This window comes from Staurois parvus, unplaced genomic scaffold (genome assembly GCF_062004578.1).
Source record: "Staurois parvus isolate SC_StPar_1 unplaced genomic scaffold, SC_StPar_1.0 ptg000151l, whole genome shotgun sequence".
NCBI classification, from domain to species: Eukaryota; Metazoa; Chordata; class Amphibia; order Anura; family Ranidae; genus Staurois; species Staurois parvus.
The window spans coordinates 23,659,124-23,681,413 of record NW_028317947.1 but is presented as its reverse complement, the minus strand read 5'-3'; the positions used below and the strand labels follow the sequence as shown (position 1 = coordinate 23,681,413).

At 47.8% G+C, this 22,290-nt stretch overlaps 1 protein-coding gene across 2 annotated transcripts in view; it reads right to left on the bottom strand.

The window, feature by feature from the left end:
- LIMD2 (LIM domain containing 2) overlaps positions 1-21,558 on the bottom strand; it is a 31,194-nt gene extending 9,636 nt beyond the window's left edge. Inside the window, exon 1 of one of the 2 annotated variants that reach the window (XM_089674673.1) lies at positions 21,424-21,558. The gene's annotated coding sequence lies outside the window, so the exon portion shown is untranslated. Of the gene's footprint in view, positions 1-5,629; positions 5,769-21,423 lie in introns of those variants that run through there. The other variant, XM_089674674.1, reaches the window with a different exon arrangement.
- Between the last annotated feature and the right edge of the window lie 732 nt (positions 21,559-22,290).

Below are 22,290 nucleotides of genomic sequence, written 5' to 3'. Positions count from 1 at the left end.
ATTTAAGAGAGCAGTCAGACTAAGGATATGCATTATATCTCCAAACTGAAGCTTTACTGTAGCACAGTCTCACTTTCTGGTAGTGGATTTCACTACTTGATCTCCATGTAGAGGAGAGGAGAAGAATAGCTTTAAGAGAATGCCCACTTTCCATAGAATAAAAACTATTCGCACATCTTCATCCAGTCCCCCCACCCTGAAGTCCCGAATTGAACCGTTACAGATCACGCCTAGTGTAGCAGTGCCACCAAGCAGCCCTTCCATATTAACCTCTACCTTGTGGGCCGACACAGTCTATCCTTGGAGATAGATCAATGAGCAAATTACATTAAAGCCCTCATGGACTGATCAAATTTTAGCCAAAATCCAAACTGTGGCTGGACTGGTTGGCACCACCAGGCTCAACAAAAGTTGGAAAGGCTCAAGAGTGGTGTGTAAAAATGGAATGTGTCAGGTCTTCAGCACACCTTGTGCTGGCATAGGCCTTGCTGCCCTCTAAGGGTCGGGGGAGTGCTCAAAGAAAATCGCTGTAAAGATAGGGAAGAAGAGGGCGCACCAGCAAACAATGTGATAGGAGAACAAAGTCCAAAGAAACTAATTGCCCGTTCGGCTCCAAATTGCAAGAGGACCCTCAAAATGGCTGATGTGTCAAGAAGCAGTCTCCTTTTCCTCAGAGCCCTGAGACTGCTCCTCAAAATGCATCAGATTTTTGAGGGTCCTCTCGTGATTTGGAGCTGATCCAGTAATTGGTTGCTTTGGACTTTGTTATGCTCTTTTATCACCATCGTTTGCTGGTGCGCCCTCTTCTTCCTGGTCTTTTCAACAAAAAAGTTGGGTCAGGAGTAAAATGTATAAGCCATCAGAAGCAGTCGCTGTTCAGGTATTCAGATACATTTTACTCCTGACCCAACTTTTTTGTTGAAAAGACAAGGAAGAAGAGGGCGCACCAGCAAACGATGGTGATAAAAGAGCATAACACAGTCCAAAGCAACCAATTACTGGATCAGCTCCAAATCATGAGAGGACCCTCAAATCTGATGCGTTTCGAGGAGCAGTCTCAGGGCTCTGAGGAAAAGGAGACTGCTTCTTGATACAAGTCAGCCATTTTGAGGATCCTCTCACGATCTGGAGTTGATCCGGCAATTGGTTGCTTTTGACTTTATGTTCTCTTACCACAGTCGTTTGCTGGTGCGCCCTCTACTTCCTTGTCTTTTCAACAAAAGTTGGGTCAGGAGTAAAATGTATTGGCCATCAGAAGCAGTCGCTGTTCAGGTATTCAGACACCTGTGTGTATTGTGCCTTTTAGAACACAAAAGCCGGCAGTGGGGATTCCTTCATACATGCGGTTAGTGTAGATGGGGGTATGAACGGATTTTCTTCAGGCCACACAAGAGAGAGTCCAGCCAGCAATGGCCAGCTAAAGAGGATAGCACTTGACGTACGTTAGGCTTCATCATTTCATCCCTTTCATACCAGAGAGAAGCAGATTTTACCCAAATAATGAGCAGGATGGCTGTACCCCTGTTGTTTAATTGCAGCCGTCAAGTGAGATTGTGTTCCAAGCAGCAGCTGGGAGTGAAGCAGAGAATGTGATATTACAGTAGACTTGTACTTGCAAATATGAGCCTGTTCCTGGAATGGGATAACTAAATACAGACGTGTGCATCAATTGGTTGTAGAAAGGGAAAACGCATGCGCTGGCTGCTATTGTTTTCCTGCAGCCTAGGAGCGAGGGAAAGACAGTGAGAGAACTGAAAGTGGGAGAGAAGCAGACAAGATCACATTAGAGAAGTGTGATCAATACACTGTAAAGGACAGATTTTGATCCTTTTGATGTGGATGTTTTTAGATCACTTTTTCTTTTTTTTTTTAAGGATCGATAGGCGCTGTAGACTTATCAGGTTCCAATTTCTGAGATCTATGGCTAGAAACGTGTATTCTCATTAGTAAATCCACAACACAGGCACCCTGTTGTCAGTGAGGTGGTGTGTGCGGAAGGGTGTGAAGGCTTGGAGTTCATCACCTCTGCAATTTCCTGTCACCCTGTGGCTTCTGCTATTTCCTGCATTGTTACTGTGTTCCCTCTGCAGGGTCAGCAGAACGGCCATCCTCCATGGTGACGGGCCTGTACCTACTCCCCTGCCCTGGGGACACCTGCATGCATGGTGACACGGAGCAGATTCAGACATGTCCGGAAAGTGTAAGGAATCTGCACACATTACTTTATACCTGAACTCACCAACTCTGATCATGCATTGTTCTGCAAATATCCATTTCCAGCATTCCATATGAATTTAATGTTTCACATCTATGCGGCCGTGCGAGCTGCGTTTTGCTCGGGCACAAGAGCCCATTCATTTGAAAGGACCCCCGTGCCCGTGACACGCAGGGGAAGAAGTCCCTGCACTCCTTTGGAAAACGCAGCCCACACGGGAACCTCGGTTCCCAGTACAGTTGTGGCTCCCAGTGCGGGTGGCATGCCATTAGAACGAATGGCACCCGCAATTCTCTGCGGATTCTCTGCATGGATTTTCGTGGGGATCCGCAGCGGCACCACCCGTACAGATATGAACCAGGGGTCAAGTAGTAGTTGTCAGGGTTTGGAATGATAAATTATTGTTCAACCAGGAAATGATTGCAGGGTTTCCTATACCCTCCTTAGGAGGAGAATACACTGGTTTACTTGCAGAAAATCCCATATTGGGGGGAAAGAGTGATTAAAAACGTGACGCAAATACCTGTTTTTAGCCCCTCCCAACCACAGGTGTAAAGGTGGCCTAAGGCCATTCTAATAAAAAGACTGCATGATTGACTCACAGACATTTTCCAGCATGCTGGATGATTCACATGACCAGAGCTAGCGGTGTTTGTGTCCTCAGAATCCTGTTGTGTAATGACCAAACCACAAACTGACAACATTCAGAAAGTGTTGCATCACTTGTGACAGTTACATAGCACACGGACTAGGGTCTCCGTACAAATGCAACCATGTGCATCACACCAGAGTATCGCCTCCGACACCCATAACAGTCATGGGCAGAGCTGTACATGAACCACACACACGTGATCTAAATTTTAGCTCACCAGGCTTGAGGCGTGTTCCTGTACCCAGGACCGCACTAGCCACTGACTACTGAGCAATCTGAGCCACCAATAGGCCCACCCAACATTCAGCAATGACAGAAATACACAGACAGCCAACATTTACCTCCTGTCTGGCACACAGATCAGAGTTCTGACTTCACTTGCTGCATCTTTGTGACTTGACTGAAGCCACAGGATCAAAATGACAGGCCACATACTCGGTACAGGCAGACAGGTCACCAACAGCAAGCAGGGAACATCTCCCAGAGTAGGCGTTTGTAGCCAAGACTTTTATTTTTGGACATTTGTGTCCCCTTAGGGAGCTTTCCACCACATGACACAACAGGACGTCAGCTGTCAGGGCTAGAAGATTTACCCTCTATTCCTGTTCTGGTGACAACTGTAAAGCATTGAATTTCCTGTACTGGTGACAGTGGTCACCACGACAAAGGTGAATGTCTGCAGCAGGGACACAGGTTCTGTTCACGCCAATGCATTTTTTTGTGCTTTTTGCAGAAACGCACTACAGTCCATTTAACATGGTTTCCTATGGGACACATTCACATCGATGCTTTTTTGAGCTGCTGCGTTTTTGGAAAGGGTCAGGGACTTTTTTTAAATCAATGGAGAAGCTGCTGAAATGCATGGTAGTGCGTTTTTGCTACATTTTGACTTTTGCATTTTGTATTCTGACCAGCAACAAAAACAATTCCACTTTAACCAAAAAAAAAAAAAAGCTGAACAAAAACGCATCAAAACGCATGTAGAAAAACACAAAACAAACTGTGAAAAGCAAACTGCATAGGTGTGGACGGAACCTCAAGGTGGCTGTATGTAACCCAAGATTCTCCAGCAACTACAATTCCCAGCATACCTTGCACACTATGGCGGCTAAGTCTTAGAGATTTATTTATAATAGCTGTTCACCTATTGACATTGCGTGTAGATTTTTTCTGTACAGACAGAAATGTTCTCCAGATATATTCTTTGCAATTTGAATATGTGAATGGAAAAAAGAATCTGTATTATGGCCACTAGTGTCAACTATCATAGGAAAAAAAAAAAAAAATAGAGTATGCTCCTCAGTGCCATCTAGGGGTCATAATGTGGTATTTTCCACATCCACACATTTGAATTGCACAGAATATAGCAAGAGAACGTTCGATTTTTCCCCATTCACACAACGCATTTCCATGCAGTTTCGATCAAGTGTGCAGATTTAAAAAAAAAAAAAATCCACCCCTTAGCAACTGATCATCCATCCTTACTAACGTGCTTCTCTGGATGGTGAAGTACTCCAACCTTTAGGCTGATGTCCGATGGGCAAGTCCGATGCTAATGATCCTGCTGCTGGCAATTTGTGGAAATACTCACCATTTGTCCCTATGGAATTGCCCTCTCTGTAGCCAGATGCAGTAGGATGTCACGCCAATCGCTGGCAATCCAGATCCAGCAGCATTTGGGCCAGCGACATCTGGCTACAGAGAGAGGATTCTAATCAGGACCATTTATAGTCACCATTTGTAGAGATTTCCAAAATCTCCAGTGTCAGGGTGACTACAAATGGTCCCATTTAGAATCCGCTCTGTCTAGCCAGATGCAGTAGGATGTCACTCCCATCGCTGGCAATCCAGATCCAGCAGCATTGGGGCCAGCGACATCTGGCTACAGAGAGAGTGGATTCTAATCAGGACCATTTATAGTCACCATTTGTAGAGATTTCCAAAGTCTCCAGTGTCAGGGTGACTACAAATGGTCCCAATTAGAATCCACTCTCTCTGTAGCCAGATGCAGTAGGATGTCGCTCCCATCGCTGGCAATCCAGATCCAGCAGCATTTGGGCCAGCAACATCTGGCTACAGAGAGAGTGGATTCTAATTGGGACCATTTGTAGTCACCCTGACACTGAGGATTTCAAAAATCTCCAGGTGTCAGGGCGACTACAAATGGTCCCAGTTAGAATCCACTCCCTCGGTAGCCAGATGTCGCTCTGGCCCAAATGCTGCTGGATCCATTTTCCAAAAATGGCAGGCAGCGGGGTCACTAGGGGCAAAGTCATCATCTGACATCAGCCTTTACAGTTCAATGCAGTGCATATCCTACATGGTTCCATGCTGGTATTTGTAGTACTGCAGTATTCAGAGAATCAAAAGTTACTTATAGCCAATCAATCAGACCCCTTGTTTCCTGTTCCTTATGACAAATTCATAGACGGTACCCAACTATAGAAGGAACCTTTTGCTGTTGCTCTGTAGTTCTCTCCCCCCCCCCCCCCCAATGCACATGTTTCTATATATACCTGTTCTCACACCTTGGCAATGTCAGCAGCACTGAGCGCCCCCCAGCCTCCCCTCATTACAGGAGATCTGGGCACACAGATGGCAGTCGGATATAAATAACCGGTGGGAAGCACCGACTCCTGCCTGCCATCCATCTGCCGCAGGAAGACAGGAGAGGAATAGGAAAAGCAGGCGATAACAGGCAGCAAGAAGCTGCAGGAGAGAGGAAGCGGAGGAGACGGATAAAAAGGAGCGTAGGAACTCACTCAGCCGCCGGGGCTCCCAGCTGCGGACCACTCTCAGCACTGCTGCGGCAGCTCTTGACTTTGGAAAGACACTTCCCCTCCCTTGTACAGACTGCAGGCCTCACGGTCTATAACCCTCCTCCCCTGGGGCACACACAGGATGCAAGCATTAGACAGAACACAACTTCCTGCAACGGAACACGACGCTCAGCTCACTGCAAACCACTATTCATCCAATCTCAGCCAGGAAAGCCTGCAGGACCACAGCAACCAGGTGCCACATTCCCCCTTGTTGCCCCGGGCAGGCTGCTTATCATGGATGGGCATCGCAATATAAATCTATGAAATAGAGACCAGGTGCCTCAAAATGAGAAGTCTGCCAAATCTTATAGGATTCCTTCTTTAGAAAACAACCAGATTGTAAGTAGAAAAGCCTGTACCTTACCAGCATGCTGTAGAACAGTGGTCTCCAAACTGAGGCCAGGTGTGGCCCTATGCTTGCCTTTTTCCAGCCCTTGAGGTACAATTCCTTCCACTGACACCAATGGTGAGACACATTTCCTTCCATTGACAAAACTATAGGGCACAATTCCTGCCATTGACACCAAGGATGTGGCACAATTCCTGCCATTGACACCAAGGATGTGGCACAATTCCTTCCATTGACACCAAGGATGTGGCACAGTTCCTTCCATTGACACCAAGGATGAGACACAGTTCCTTCCATTGACCCCAACAATGGGACACAGTTCCTTCCATTGACCCCAACAATGGGACACAGTTCCTTCCATTGACCCCAACAATGGGACACAGTTCCTTCCATTGACCCCAACAATGGGGCACAATTAATTCCATTGACACAAAAATGGTGAGACATAATTCCTTGCATTGACAAAACTATAGGCCACAAATCCTTCCACTGACAAGAACAATGGGGCACAATTCCTTCCATTGGCACCAACGATGGGGCATAATTCCTTCCATTGCCACCAACGATGGGGCATACAATTCCTTCCATTGACACCAAGAATGGGGCACACAATTCCTTCCATTGACACCAACGATGGGGCACACAATTCCTTCCATTGACACCAAGGATGGACCACTATTTCTCCCACTGACACAAACAACGGAGCCTTATTCTTTCAACTGACACCAACAAATTGGCACATTTCCTTATGCTGGCATTACCGATTGGGTAGAATTCCTTTCATTGGCACCAATGATGAGGCACTATTCCTCCAATGACACCAAATATAGGGCATTGTTTACTCCCAATGGCCTCCAGGACATCTTCCACTCCCACTGACCCCCTTAAAGTCTGAAGGACAGTAAACTGGCCCTTGCTTAGAAAGTTTGGAGACCCCCTGCTGACCAAGTGGAAGTAGTGGTCTCTCAGCAAAGGTCTGACACATCCCCTTCTGAGTCAGGCCTACAACTATGTAATCAGTAAAGCCCATGCTTCCTGCTGATTTGAGAGCTATAGCTCAACAGTAGGAATTGAACCTCTTCAGAAAGACCACTGCTTACACACAGAAAGCAAGGGTCCTTATCTGCACCATGCTGGCAGGGAGCAGGCTTTTCTACTAAGGGTGTGGCTGCTTTCTAGGGGCCTATTTACATTTCCTAAACATATCAGAATGTTAAAAAAATTGGACATACTACAAAACTAGAGAAGGGGGCAGAGAAAAGACCAGTCAACCTGGTACATATTTTTGCTCCCGGCGGGTGAATAGAATGGCAGGTGGGTGGAACAAAGCATGCAATACATGTGCAGGAGGTGGGGCCACCATGAAGAGAACCTGTTGTTTCACCTGCTCATGGGCTTCAGGCATTAAATGCATCAGCGACACCACCACGGCACATTATTCACCCCGGAAGGATCAAACGTTCAGGTATGTCAAGCCGATACTGATGGGCTGGCTGCATGCTGAACTCCATGCTGGTGTGTGGATTCAAACAGAAGTGGGTCACTACTACCGGTCACCTGCACTACCTATGAATATGGTCCGTCTTTAGACTGAAACGCGTTAGCCATTGAATATTTGTACTCCTTTATGCAATAAAGAAGATTTTTATATTCACCTGTTGGCGACATTTTTGGAATTGGACTTTGCGTGGATGCCTTGTCTATAGCAAGTCATGGATCACAATCTCAGCAAGAGCCTGCCATCACTCAAAGTATCACCCCCTATTGGTGTGTTTCAGGACAAGCAAAGAAGTCAAATGAACCGATGTCAGTTTATATTTATGGTGTTGCTACGTAACTTAGCCAGGAGGAAATAATGAGCGAAGTGTTGGCGAGCTCTCTGGCGGTTCCCCGCCGCTGTGTCAGTGGTGCAGGAGACCTTAGAGATGTACTAAACACAGCAATTAGCGCGGTCTCTGGTGACACCTCTCAGAACAGCAGTGAGGTCTCTGCCTTGTGTTACTGACTCACCGCCTAGATCTGCCAAAACCACCCCCTCCCCCAACCGCCACATCACCCTGTACATCCTCAGCTCATCCACATGTGTTTTCTATTTATACGCTTTACATCAGGTTTACGTTGTGACAGACAGCTCTTCCCTATGCTCAGAGCAAAAAAAAGGGGAAAAAAAAACACACACACATTGAGGCATTGGTCCCCCCAAAACAGATCCCCCACCGCCTCGTCTCATCTGCCACGGGGGTTCCCAGCTCCGCCTACCTCCAGCAGTCACTTCGAGGTGACCTCATGTTCCACAATCATTTATAGCACTGCAACATCTCCTCCTGAATGAGAAAGCATGGATTAGGATCCTCCTGGGGCCATCCAAAAAAAATAATTCAGCTCACCAGCCTTCATCCATAAGTGAATTATCAGTTTTAACCCCCTTGAGCCCAGACCAGAGCATGGACGCTCCGGCAGAATCTTCAGTGCCAGCTAACTGGACTACTAAGTCATAACGAAGCAGTTTGACAAGAGATTTCAACTAGGAATGCACACAGGTGTGTGCTCCTAGATCACCCATGCGTGGGGAGACGTGTCACCCTAATCTCAGGGTGGGCACCTGTACCCCCCGAGCTGTTGCAGAACTACAAGTCCCATCATGCTTCTGTCTCTAGGAGTCATGCTTGTAACAGTCAGTCCTGCAATGCCTCATGGTACATGTGATTGCACAACTCCTGGAGGGCCGCAGTTGTCCACCCCTGCCCTAATCCAAGATATCACCAGCATACCATGTTCAAAAACAAAACAACAGGACCCTTGCTGCTTGCCTGGAGTTCAGCTTTAAAAGCAAACTCAGGAAAACTTGAAAATTCCCCCTGGTAGTGAGGCTCCACGCATGAATTGCTCTTTTAGGTCTCGGGGACATAGAAAATAAGATATGGTCCCTGCAGCACCTTCTCCCCCATGCTCCAGTGGTTTAGAGCATGGGTCTCCAAACTGCAGCACGTGGGCCATATGTGGCCCTTTGCTTGCCTTTATCCGGCCCTTGGGACATTATTCCGTCCACTGATATGAGGCACTATTCCTCCCAATGATGCCAATGATGGGGCACTATTCCCTCCACTGATACCAATGATGGGGCACTATTCCCTCCACTGATACCAATGATGGGGCACTATTCTTCCCACTGATACCAATGATGGGGCACTATTCCTCCCACTGACACCAATGATGGGGCACTATTCCTCCCACTGATACCAATGATGGAGCACTATTCCTCCCACTGATACCAATGATGGGCACTATTCCTCCCACTGACACCAATGACGGGGCGCTATTCCTCCCACTGACACCAATGACGGGGCGCTATTCCTCCCACTGACACCAATGACGGGGCGCTATTCCTCCCACTGACACCAATGACGGGGCGCTATTCCTCCCACTGACACCAATGACGGGGCGCTATTCCTCCCACTGACACCAATGACGGGGCGCTATTCCTCCCACTGACACCAATGACGAGGCGCTATTCCTCCCACTGACACCAATGACGGGGCGCTATTCCTCCCACTGACACCAATGACGGGGCACTATTCCTCCCACTGATACAATGACGGGGCGCTATTCCTCCCACTGATACAATGACCGGGCGCTATTCCTCCCAGGGATACCATGACGGGGCGCTATTCCTCCCACTGATACCAATGACGGGGCACTATTCCTCCCACTGACACCAATGACGGGGCACTATTCCTCCCACTGACACCAATGACGGGGCACTATTCCTCCCACTGATACCAATGACGGGGCACTATTCCTCCCACTGATACCAATGATGGGACACTATTCCTCCCACTGACACCAATGACGGGGCACTATTCCCCCCACTGATACCAATGACGGGGCGCTATTCCTCTCACTGATGTACTTTTTTTAATCCCACTGACCACCAAGCCTATGGCATTGTCTACTCTCACTGACCACAGTTCAGCCCCCCTAAAGTATGAATGACAGTAAACTGGCCCTTTGTTTTGAAAGTTTGGAAACTCCTGGTTTAGAATCCTGACGTCATCAAGATGATGCAGGTCTCATAGCCCTGCACTGAACACGGTGACACCAGGGGGCAGTCCACTGGGGAGTGCCATCTGCTTGAGGAGCAGAGCATCAGGCAAATAAAACAGCTTTTTCTCTCCCCTAGACTAAACCGTTAGGTCCCGCAGTGCAGACGCAGACCCACTACATGGGGAAATTTTCAGATCTCCCGGAGTTGTGCTTTAAATGTGCACATGTAAGCTTGTCACATAGAAATGAATGGGAAATCTACTTAAAGTGTATCTAAAGATTGTTTTTCATATTTTGAAGCTGAAATGGGTCAGGGGTTTGTTGCTGTCAGCATCCTGCTTGGGAGATTCCCATTTGTCACTATTGTCACCACAACAGAAACTGTTGGTGACAACTCAAAATTTGGATTTCCCCTCAGAGGAGAAATCATTCAATAGGGGCACTTGTTCTGGTGACAACTGTCTGAGAGGGTGTTTTCCTCTCATTTCCTGTTGCATCTACAAGACAGGAAGTGAAGTCTCCCCAATGGCCCATTCAAAATAAATAAAAAAAAAGGTTTTGACTTTAGATATACTTTAAAAACTTGCTTTCCTGCAGTAAATTGTCTTTTAACACTGGAAACTATTCATAGGTGAAGAGCCCCGAATGTCTGAGACCACCAGGTCATGGAGGATCTCTCTAGAATGAGCGTGAACACAGGTTACCTGCACAGTCAAATCTCTATCTGATGTATGCAGTTATGGCCATTTATTCATTGGACGAAGATAGTCCATTTATAGGAGAAACTATATAGATAAATGGACATAACTGCATGTACCTAGGAGCATAGGTCATATGTAAAGGAGGGATTTCCTACACCGGCTTTGTCAATGTGTCTTGATGGGATTGGAGTGCTTTGTATGGTGGTGTAATAAGCTTTGTACCCAAGAGTTGGGCAGGCGACAAGAAGAAATCCACTTAGACTGAAAGCCCGGCACACCTATCAACGCAGTTCTCACTACATGTAAACCAAGAACACTGGTATGTACCATCAATACAGCTCATATGTCTTTGTTTACATGGGGAGCAATGATCAGTGGGAAAACAGCCCCCCTAACATCGGAGGTCGGTGGGAAAACAGCCCCCCTAACATCAGAGGTCAGAGGGAAAACAGCCCCCCCTAACATCAAAGATTAGTGGGAAAACAGCCCCCCTAACATCAGAGGTCAGAGGGAAAACAGCCCCCCCCCTAACATCAAAGATTAGTGGGAAAACAGCACCCCTAACATCAGAGGTCAGTGGGAAAACAGCCCACCCTACAACAAATGTCAGTGGGAAAAATGCGCCCCCCCCCCCCCTTACATCAGAGGTCAGTGGGAAAACAGCCCACCCTACAACAAATGTCAGTGGAAAAATGCCCCCCCCTTACATCAGAGGTCAGCGGGAAAACAGCCCACCTTACAATCGGCGGTTAGTGGGAAAACAGCCCCGCTAACATCAGAGGTCAGTGGGAAGACAGCCCACCCTACAACGAAGGTCAGTAGAAAAATGCCCCCCCCCCCCCCACATCAGAGGTCAGTGGGAAAACAGACCCCCTTACATCAGAGGTCAGTGGGAAAATAGACCCCCTTACATCAGAAGTTAGTGGGAAAACAGCCCACCTTACATCAGAGGTCAGTGGGAAAACAGCCCACCCTACAACGGTCAGTGGAAACCCCCCCCCCTTACATCGGAGGTCAGTGGGAAAACAGACCCCCTTACATCAGAGGTCAGTGGGAAAACAGCCCACCTTACATTAGAGGTCAGTGGGAAAACAGCCCCCCCTACATCAGAGGTCAGTGGGAAAGCAGCCCCCCTAACATCGGAGGTCAGTGGGAAAACAGCCGTGATAGGTTGCCACCTGTGCAATAAGTCCATCCGTGACATTTCCTGGCTACTAAATATTCCACGGTCAGCTGTTAGTGATATTATAACAAAGTGGAAGCAACTGGGAACAACAGCCACTCAGCCACCAAGTGGTAGGCCACGTCACATGACAGAGCGGGGCCAGCGCATGCTGAAGCACACAGTGCGCAGAAGTCACTAACTGTCTGCAGAGTCAATAGCTAAACACCTCAAATCTTGGTGTGGCCTTCAGATTAGCACAAGAGTACATAGAGAGTTTTATGGAAGGCATGGAGCAATTTGAAAATTACAGCTCCTTAATTTTCCATCTTGTGTTCTCTAGAAATTAAAGTTTATCCAATTTTAATTTTTAGTTTTTGATAGAATGTGGAAGAGTTAGAAGGTGAGGTTTTTATTGCCATCTGTGTCCTCACTAGGGAGACTGACTCTCCCCATTTGTCCTGGTGACCATTGTCACCTGGAAGACAAAAACAATGCCAAATCCCAAACAGGTGATGATGGAAAATCTTTCAACGGGGACACAGAAAGCTAACCTGACAGGGCTTCTAACTATTCCAACTATCCAAAACCTAAAGAAAACATTTGACTTTAGAGCTAGCACTTAAAGAAAGCATATGAGCACCGAAGGTGTGAACTATAATCAAAGGATATTTTAAACACTTATATGTGTCCAAGGGTTTACCTTCACTTCAGTAAAATATATGAGTTGTCCATCAGGACAGTCTGAACTACTCAACGTCGGCAAAACAAGTTCATGAAAAATTGCAATTAAAAAAAAAAGAAGAAGGAGTGAGGTCCTTTCGCTAGGTCAACCTAATACACAAGCCATTCTATGTAATTGACGGTCTCGACTGAGAAGTGTGATAGCACATCATTCCCAGGAGGCGATGGATGGGGCCACAGCTGCATTTATACATAAACAAACAGGTAACGCGACTTACAGGGAATGCAGCGTTGTAGGCAGAAAAGTAAAAAGTAAACCCGATCGGTGTGCAACAAGCTTACCGCCATCCACGACCTCTTTGTTTCCCGCTCCCTCAACCTCCTGGCGATTACAGAAACCTGGATCCAGCCCACTGACTCTACCTCCCCTGCTGCACTCTCCTACGGAGGTCTCACCTGGACCCACTCACCCAGGCCCAACGGTCGTAAAGGTGGTGGGGTTGGCCTGCTCCTGTCACCGCTGAGCACCTTCCGAATCCTCCCAAACCCCCCCTCCCTATCCTTCTCCTCCTTCGAGGCCCACTGCGTCCGACTATTCTCCCCAACCCCCCTGAAGATTGCTGTGATATACCGGCCTCCTGGATCCATACCCCGCTTCCTGGAAGACTTCTCCTCCTGGCTACCCTTCTTCCTCTCCTCTGAGCTACCCACTATCATCCTTGGGGATTTCAACATCCCTGTCAACCTCGACAACCCGGACACAGCCCGTCTCCTCCACTTAACCTCCTCCTTTCAACTTGCACAGTGCATACAATCCACCACCCACTCCGACGGTAATATCCTTGATCTTGTCTTCTCCAACCGCTGCGCTCCCCACAACCTCACTAACACCCCCTTCCCTCTCTCTGACCACAACCTGATTACCTTCTCTATCTCCTCGTCCTCCAACGCCTACCCCTCCAAATGTCACACTACTACCAGCCGTAACCTCCGCAACCTTAACCCTGCCTCCCTCCATTCCGCAGTTGATCAACTCCATGACCGCATCCTCCCCCTGTCCTGCCCCGACTTGGCTATGACCGCCTACAACAATGCGCTGTCAACAGCCCTTGACTCACTAGCGCCTTTAACCACACGCAACATCAGACCCCGACCGCTCCAGCCCTGGCAGACTGATCACACCAAAACCCTCAAACGACACAGTCGTGCCCTGGAGCGACTATGGCGCAAAACCAAATCCCAACAAGCCTTCACCCGATACAAATCTGCCTTCCACACCTACACCTCCTCCCTCCATACTGCCAAACAGAACTACTTCCTGACCCTCATCAAGGCCCTCTCCTCCAATCCTCGCCGACTCTTCTCCACCTTCAACTCTCTACTCTCGCCACCCCCACCTCCACCCAGCACCTCACTCACTGCCCTTGAGATTGCCAATCACTTCAAAAACAAGATTGACACAATTCGCAAGGACATTGCCGCAACTCACACGCCTTCTCAACCCGTCCCCTCTCACACAGCTACCCCCTCATCCCCCCTCCCCCTCGACATAACCCACAGGGACATCGTCGCTGCTCAAACTCCCTCCAACCCCCTTCCCCCTCACTCAGCTACCCCCTCTACACCCCTCTCCCACGGCCCCACCACTGCTCTGACCTCCTCTCCCACCCCACCCTACATTCCTCATACTGAAGCTCCCCCAACACTCCGCACCTTTGACCTTACTACCATCGAAGAAGTCTCCAAGATCCTCTCTGATGCCCGCCTCACCACCTGCCCCCTTGACCCTATCCCCTCACAACTCCTACAACCTCCCTCCCCCTCCATCCTACGCTCCCTCACCCACATCTTCAATCTCTCCCTCTCCTCCGGCACTTTCCCTTCCCCTCTGAAACATGCACACATCACCCCCATACTTAAAAAGCCCTCCCTGGACCCCAATGACCCGAACAACCTCAGACCCATCTCCCTGCTCCCATTTACATCTAAACTCCTCGAGCGCCTAGTCTACGCCCGCCTATGCTCTCACCTCAACGACAACAACCTCCTCGATCCCCTACAGTCCGGCTTCCGTCCCCTACACTCCACCGAAACTGCCTTACTCAAACTCTCCAACGACCTGTTAACCGCCAAAGCTAATGGCCACTATTCAGTGCTCCTACTCCTTGACCTCTCTGCGGCCTTTGACACAGTCGACCACCCCCTCCTCCTCAAAAAACTACACTCCCTCGGCCTCAGAGATTCTGCTCTCTCCTGGCTCTCATCCTACCTGTCACAACGCTCTTCCAGCGTTACCTATAATGCCACCACCTCCCTCTCACTCCCCCTCTCTGTTGGGGTCCCTCAAGGCTCTGTCCTCGGGCCCCTTCTCTTCTCCATCTACACCTCCTCCCTTGGCCAACTCATACACTCTCACGGCTTCAACTACCACCTCTATGCCGACGACACACAAATCTATCTCTCAACCCCCCACCTCACCCCCTCGGTCTCCGCCCAAATCACACACCTGTTGAGCGACATATCAGACTGGATGTCGCTCCACTTCCTTAAACTGAACCTCTCCAAAACCGAGTTTCTTGTCTTCCCTCCAGCCCGGACACCACCCCCCATTGACTTCTCCATCATGTCCAACAACGCCACCATCAAACCCGCCCCGCAGGCCAGAGTACTTGGTGTCATTTTGGACTCCAACCTATCCTTCCAGCCCCAAGTCCACTCTTTAACAAACTCATGCAGACTCCACCTCCGCAACATCGCCAAAATCCGCACGTTCCTAACTCCAGAAACCACTAAACAGCTCATCCACTCCCTCATCATATCACGACTCGACTACTGCAACTCCCTCCTCACTGGCCTGCCTCGCCGCTGGCTATCCCCGCTTCAGTCCATCCTGAATACGGCTGCCAGACTCATTCACCTTTCCAACCGCTCCGTTTCCGCCACCCCCCTCTGCCAATCCCTCCACTGGCTTCCGATTGCGCAACGGATCAAATTCAAAATCCTAACGCTGACATACAAAGCTGTCCACCATACTGCCCCGAACTACATCACTGACCTAATATCCAAGTACCGCCCAGCACGCACACTCCGCTCCTCACAAGACCTCCTTCTCTCTAGTTCCCTGGTCTCCTCCTCCCATGCCCGCCTCCAGGACTTCTCCAGGGTGTCGCCCATCCTCTGGAACTCACTGCCCCAACCCATCAGATTATCACCTACTCTCCTCTCCTTTAGGCGCACCCTGAAAACCCATCTCTTCAGGGAAGCCTACCCCGCCCCCTGCTAACTTGCCGACCTCCTCCACTCTTCCTACCACTCCATCCCCCACAGCTATCTCCTCCTGTGCCACCATCCCCTCCCTCCTAGATTGTAAGCTTGAAAGAGCAGGGCCCTCGATCCCCTCATGTCTTGCATTGTATTGGAATTGTTCTGTCACATGTTCTGTCCCCCTTTGTAATGTACAGCGCTGAGCGAACTATTGGCGCTTTATAAATACTGTATAATAATAATAATAATAATAATAATAATAATAATGATATTGCCTCCATGAATCTATCAAGCCAATGTTTTATATATTCTAGTGGTGTCAGGACAGAAGTTAAAAAACAGGCTTGATATATATTAGTGCATGTTATGTCTGTCTCCAAAAGAGAAGCAATCATGTTCGTGTATTGATTAGCAGTACTGGAGGTCAACGAGAGACCTATTGGGGTTTATTTACTAAAGCTGGAGAGTCCAAAATCAGACTCCCTTCTGCATAGAAACCAATCAGCTTCTAACCTCAGCTTGTTCAATGAAGCTTTGGCAATGAAACCTGGAAGCCGATTGGTTTCTTTGCAGAAGCGAGTCTGATTTTGGACTCTCTAGCTTTAGTAAATAAACCCCATTGAGTCAGGAAAAGTGTGACGACTTGTGCAAAATAACCTATAGCAACAAATCAGAATTCATACTTTTACTGTGGTTACTACAGAATGGAATAGAGACCTATTGTTGCTCTGCATGTCCTGCTGTCTCTTGGCCTGTCCAAGCTTCCATACTTCCGGTCACCTCGCTGCTCTGGGACTAAAGGACTCAGTCAGCCCCTCTCTTCTTTGTGTTTTGGTCAGCCCTCCATTGACCCATCCTAGCTACCATTCCTCCTGTCACCTCAAAGCTTTGGGTCTGGTGGACTCAGTCAGCTCTCTTTCCTCTTCATGTTTTGGCTTACATGTCCTACTTTTTGACCAATGTAAATTTCCATTCCTAATGTCACCTCACTGCTTCTCTGGGTCTGATGGACTTAGTCAGCTCCTCTCTTTGTGTTTTGGCCTGCATGTCCTACCATCTTCTGGCCTATCCAAGCCACTATTTCTCCAGCCACTTCACTGCTCTTGGTCTGGTGGACTCAGTAAGCCCCTCTCTTTGTGTTTTGGCCTGCTCTCCATTGACCCATCCAAGCTACCATTCCTCCTATCACCTCAAAGCTCTGGGTCTGGTGGACTCAGTCAGCTTCCTTTCCTCTTCATGTTTTGGCCTACATGTCCTACTTTTTGACCAATCTAAATTTCCATTCCTAATGTCACCTCACTGCTTCTCTGGGTCTGATGGACTCAGTCAGCCCCTCTTCTCTTTGTGTTTTGGCCTGCATGTCCTACCATCTTCTGGCCTAGCCAAGCTGTGATTCCTCCCGTCACTTCACTGCTCTTGGTCTGGTGAACTCAGTAAGCCCCTCTCTACTTTGTGTTTTGGCCTGCTCTCCATTGGCTTATTCAAGCTTCTCAACCTCCCATCACCTCATCTCTCTGGGTTTGGACAACTCAAGTAAGCTCCCTCTACTTCAAACCTTGTGTCACCTCAATGCCCTGGGTCTGCTGGAATCTGCCAGCCCCCTCTCCCATTTGTTTTTGCCTGCATGTCTTACCCTCTTTTGGCCTGTTCAAGCTACCATACCTTTGGTCTCCTCACTGCAATGGGTCAGGTAGACTTAGTCAGCCCCTTTCTGCTTTGGAATGCATGTCTCACCCTTCCTTGACCTATCCATGATGCCATGCTGCCTTTCACTTCACTGTTCACAGTCTGGTGGACTCAGTCAGTGTCAGGTCCTTCTCCTCTTCCTCTTTTACATCCTTTCACGTTTTTATTGGACTAGTCCTTTGTACTAGTCCAGTTTCTGTGGGACTAGTCCGCTGCTAAGAATTTAGGTCTTAGCAATGTACATGAGGCACAGACTAAAATGAAAGATAGCAAAAGTCTAATGTTTTCACTTCTGTTTCCTTTATCATTTTCATTGGATTCTTCGTCATCAAATTTTACGTATAGCCCCTTTTTTGCTAGTTTTGAGTAGGGAAAGGTTAAACCCCCCTGCCGGTTTTTTCTGTTTGTGCAATTAGGGAGATATCCCTTCACATCCTGTCCCAGAGATGAAACCGGAAGTTAGAGCTCCTCTCCAAAAGTGAGGGGAATTCTCTTTATTTGTCTTGGAAACAGATCTCCCCACTCCAAGATTTCCTCTTGCCTTTTGTTTTTAGGAAAACTCCAAAATTTGGATTTCCTATCACTGTTTCTCCTTCAAAATGTTTACTCAAACTGTTACAAACATATACAAGGTTGATGGGAGGCACATTGTGGAGTAGAAAAAAACAACAACCTACAACTAGCAATAGATTGGAAGTTGATAGAATATCATATCCTACCAAAGAACAGTAGGCCAGGAACTTCCCAAACTTGACCACAGGCACATGCGCTTGCACCCAATTCAGAAAATGACCTTCCTCTCACTTTTTGATTTGGCGACAATGGTCATTGGGACGAAGAGTGGTGAATCTACCCCAGTGGGGACACAAACAGCAGTAAAAGCTTCACAGAGGGTCTATTCCCCACTCAACACAAAACAAAAAGTTATGCTTAAAAAGGACTTTATCCAATAAAATGCTCCATGCCTTATATATACAGTAACCCATGCCCACCAATCAGAATGAATCTTCATTCCAACTAGACAACGTTTGATTGAATGCTGTGGGTTGCTACACTCAAGAATTAGAATTCCTTATCGAATACCTGAAAATCTTTTGTTTTCCCCCCAGCCTAGAGCTGTTATGTAACAAATAATGGTCATCATGCCACTTCTAGTGTTACCCCATGGTGTCCCCATGGCGGCACTCTGATGTCATGCTCTTTCCCACACAATCGGATGGAAGGAATGTGAGCTGAAAATGGGTACAAAAGTTAATATTAAAGTGGAACTCCACTTAAAAGGGGACGTTCTGCTTTTCCATCTCTTCCTTCCTCTACCACATTTGGAGTGTTTTATTTTTTTTTTTTTGGGGAAGGGGGGGGGGGGGTCAGGGAAGAGCGGGTATCTAGTTTTGACAGGTATGCGCTCCCACTACCGCCCAGATCACCTAGGCCACAGGTGCCGAATCCAGCCCTCCAGGCAATTTCATGTGGCCCTTGCACCTCTCCTGCAGGTACCCCACCTTGGCTCAGCAGTTGGCAGCAGAGAGGACAATAGAACTCCTCTGCCAAATCCTGCACCTCTCAGTGCAGCTGCAGCACCCCCTCATCTCTGCCTCCCCCCTGGTCTGAGCATTCAGCAGACTCTGGTAACTGACTCCACTCCTCCTCTGGTCCTCCTCCAGACCCTGCACTTTCTGCTTACCAGCTCTGCCCCCAAAGGGGGTGCACAGCGATGTTAGAGAGGGTGAGGGATTCTTGACACCTGATGTAATGGGGGGGGTGCTCTGGACATCTAGTCTTACAGATACAACTGGCCGTTTGAGGGCAACCATAATACTGATATGGTCCATGATGAAATGGAGTTTGACACCCCTGACCTAGGCAATCTGAGTGGAAGTTTGTGCCCCCCCTCGCCCGCAGGCACATGTGCAATGAGAAGCCATCTGTGAAGTAAAGATGCCAGTGCTGTGGACCCAAAGGCCAGCGCTGGATCCCAGGAGAGGCAAGTGTCCTTACATTAGCTGATTCCCACATGCACGGTGCGGATTGAAGCTCAGGTTTCACAGCTAATTGATACAGTATTTGTTCACCAGTTCATGTCCAATCAGGTTCAGGACAGGATCAGCTCAGGATTATCCTGTTCACACATATGGGGTTTAGAAACGGTTCCCATAGAAGTTAATAGCATTTAATCTGCACCAGAACCTGAAGCCACTGCTCAGAAATCAGACAGGACACCTTTTTTTTTTTTTTTAAACCGCACTGACCCTGTGTTCATATATATGCGGTGCGGTATATCGCATGTAATTCACACAGAAACCGCACCGCATTCCTGTGCAAATCACATTGCGATTTTTGTGCGATGAGATTGAAGCCATACATTTTGTATGGCTCAAATCGCACTACACCCGCACCAGAAAGGTGCAGGACCCTTTTTTGGCTTCGCACTAGAATCGGATCACATGGGTATTCACACCTATGCCATTAGATTCTGCGTTTTGCGAACCGCTTTCGGGGTGTTGTTAACTTAACATACACACCCGCAGCGGTTCGCATGAACGGGGTGCAATTCTGATGCGGTGCGGAATTCGCACAGAAAACGCTGCAAATTCCGCACCGCATCAGTGTGAACCCAGGCTGAATCTGCACCAGCAGTGCATGGGACATATGTCACAGGCACCATAGGAAGCCATGGTATTTCACATGTCATGTAGATTGGATGCGGTTCAAACTGCATCCAATCCGCATATATATGTGAATGGGCACTAAAAGTCAGCAGCTACTGGGTTTTTTTTTTTTTTAATGTTTTTTAAAGTTCCTCATAAATTGAATTGGCAACCTATCCACAAAAGTAGTTTACAATTGAAACAGTCCTAATACTACAATAAATATACACATACATACACACCCATACACTTGAATGTAGCATATACGATTTAACACCTTTCATTAAAAGAACACCCAGTGATCCTGCCATGACAAGTCCTTGTCCAGGTGCTTCCTGTTATAGGGTGACAACGCTCTGTGCCCATCTCCCAGGCATGGCACTCGATAAGGGCCCCCTGCGGGCCCGTTGCAGCACGTTACTGCACACACTTTGCTGTAATGCATTCATTTTAAATGGGTTGCCAAACTACGCCACAGAAACGCAACTTTTTAATGGCAGCCATCAAGTGGCTGCAAAGAGGCCGCAGAAGATCAGCAGCACCGATGTAACAAAGTATGGAAAAGGTTTTAATAACAATTGCTTAGAATAAACAGAACTTTATCCAACCAAACACCATCTGGTGATGGTTTCCATCCACTTTGAATACTTTTGGTTGAAGTTCAAAGACGTTCGCCTGTAAATATGTACTTTGAACCCCCAATGTATGAATAATAAACTCAGAATTTAAAAAAAAAAAAGGTCCAGCACAAGAAAAGTTCCCGGGACCGATTTCCAGATGAAGAATGCGGCGATGGCGGGGGAACAATCCAGCCGGTGACCCCGGTGATACGGGTGTTGGGTTACTGCTTTGCCTGCCTGTGGCTGGTTTTGCATGTGCTGACATGGGAAATGGGGATCATTTGCATCCACGCTCTTCTATACAAAAGCCGGTTTATTCTAGAAAGAGGGGCAAAGAGCGATGGCAGTGGGCAAAGTACAGGAAGCCAATGGGATCTGGGCTCACCGTCAGAGGAGGCACATTCTCATTGGTTGCTATGGGTTATCGCACTTTCCAATCTGAAGGAGTCTGTATGCCATTGCTCAGGTCCCCGGCTCTGCCGGCTGTCATGGTGCAGCAGCTGTAGATGATGGCCTGGCAGAGAATGGTTGGACATAGGCGGGCATGCAGTGCTGAGCTGGCAGAGGGTCACTCACCTCATTCCTGGTCACCCTCCTCTGAGATGACTTGTCCTCCTCCTGCTCGCTCTCTCGGTTTCACAAGCAAGGTCCTTTGTGTGGCGGCTTCATGCAACAGCCTCCCCCTCCCCCTCTTCCTCTCCTCCCTTGTTATCTATCTCCCTCCATCCCCTACCACCCTCCCCCAGTGCCTCTACTGGACTCCATCCTCCTCCTCCTCCTCTTCTCCTCTGTCCCAGATGTCTCCTTACCTAAAAACACAAAAGTGCCCCAACTCTCAGCAGCCAATCAGAAGGCGGCTTTCATTGTGTTTGCTGTCCTCAGCTGATCTCCCATTTGTCGTTGCATCCATTCATTTCCAAAGTTTGTCCCCGGGAAGGTTGATGATTCCCAACCAATTCAATTCTCATTCCAGATTCCTTAGATTGGATTTCGGACATTTATTATTTCAATTATTATATTCTATTTATAGTATTGCGACCACTCGGACATTTATTGTTTCTATTATTATATTCTATTTATAGTATTGTGATCACTCGGACATTTATTGTTTCTATTATTATATTCTATTTATAGTATTGTGATCACTCGGACATTTATTGTTTCTATTATTATATTCTATTTATAGTATTGTGATCACTCGGACATTTATTGTTTCTATTATTATATTCTATTTATAGTATTGTGATCACTCGGACATATATTATTTCTATTATTATATTCTATTTATAGTAAAGCACTTTTCGGGGCATGTTCACACTATGGCGTACGCTTTTCCTGCCGCATAAATTCCGTGCGTTGGTGCCATGCCATGCAGTGCCAGTCATTTAGAACCGCCCCCCCAATGCATCTTGCAGCACAGTGTACTGGCAAAAAGCAGTGCAT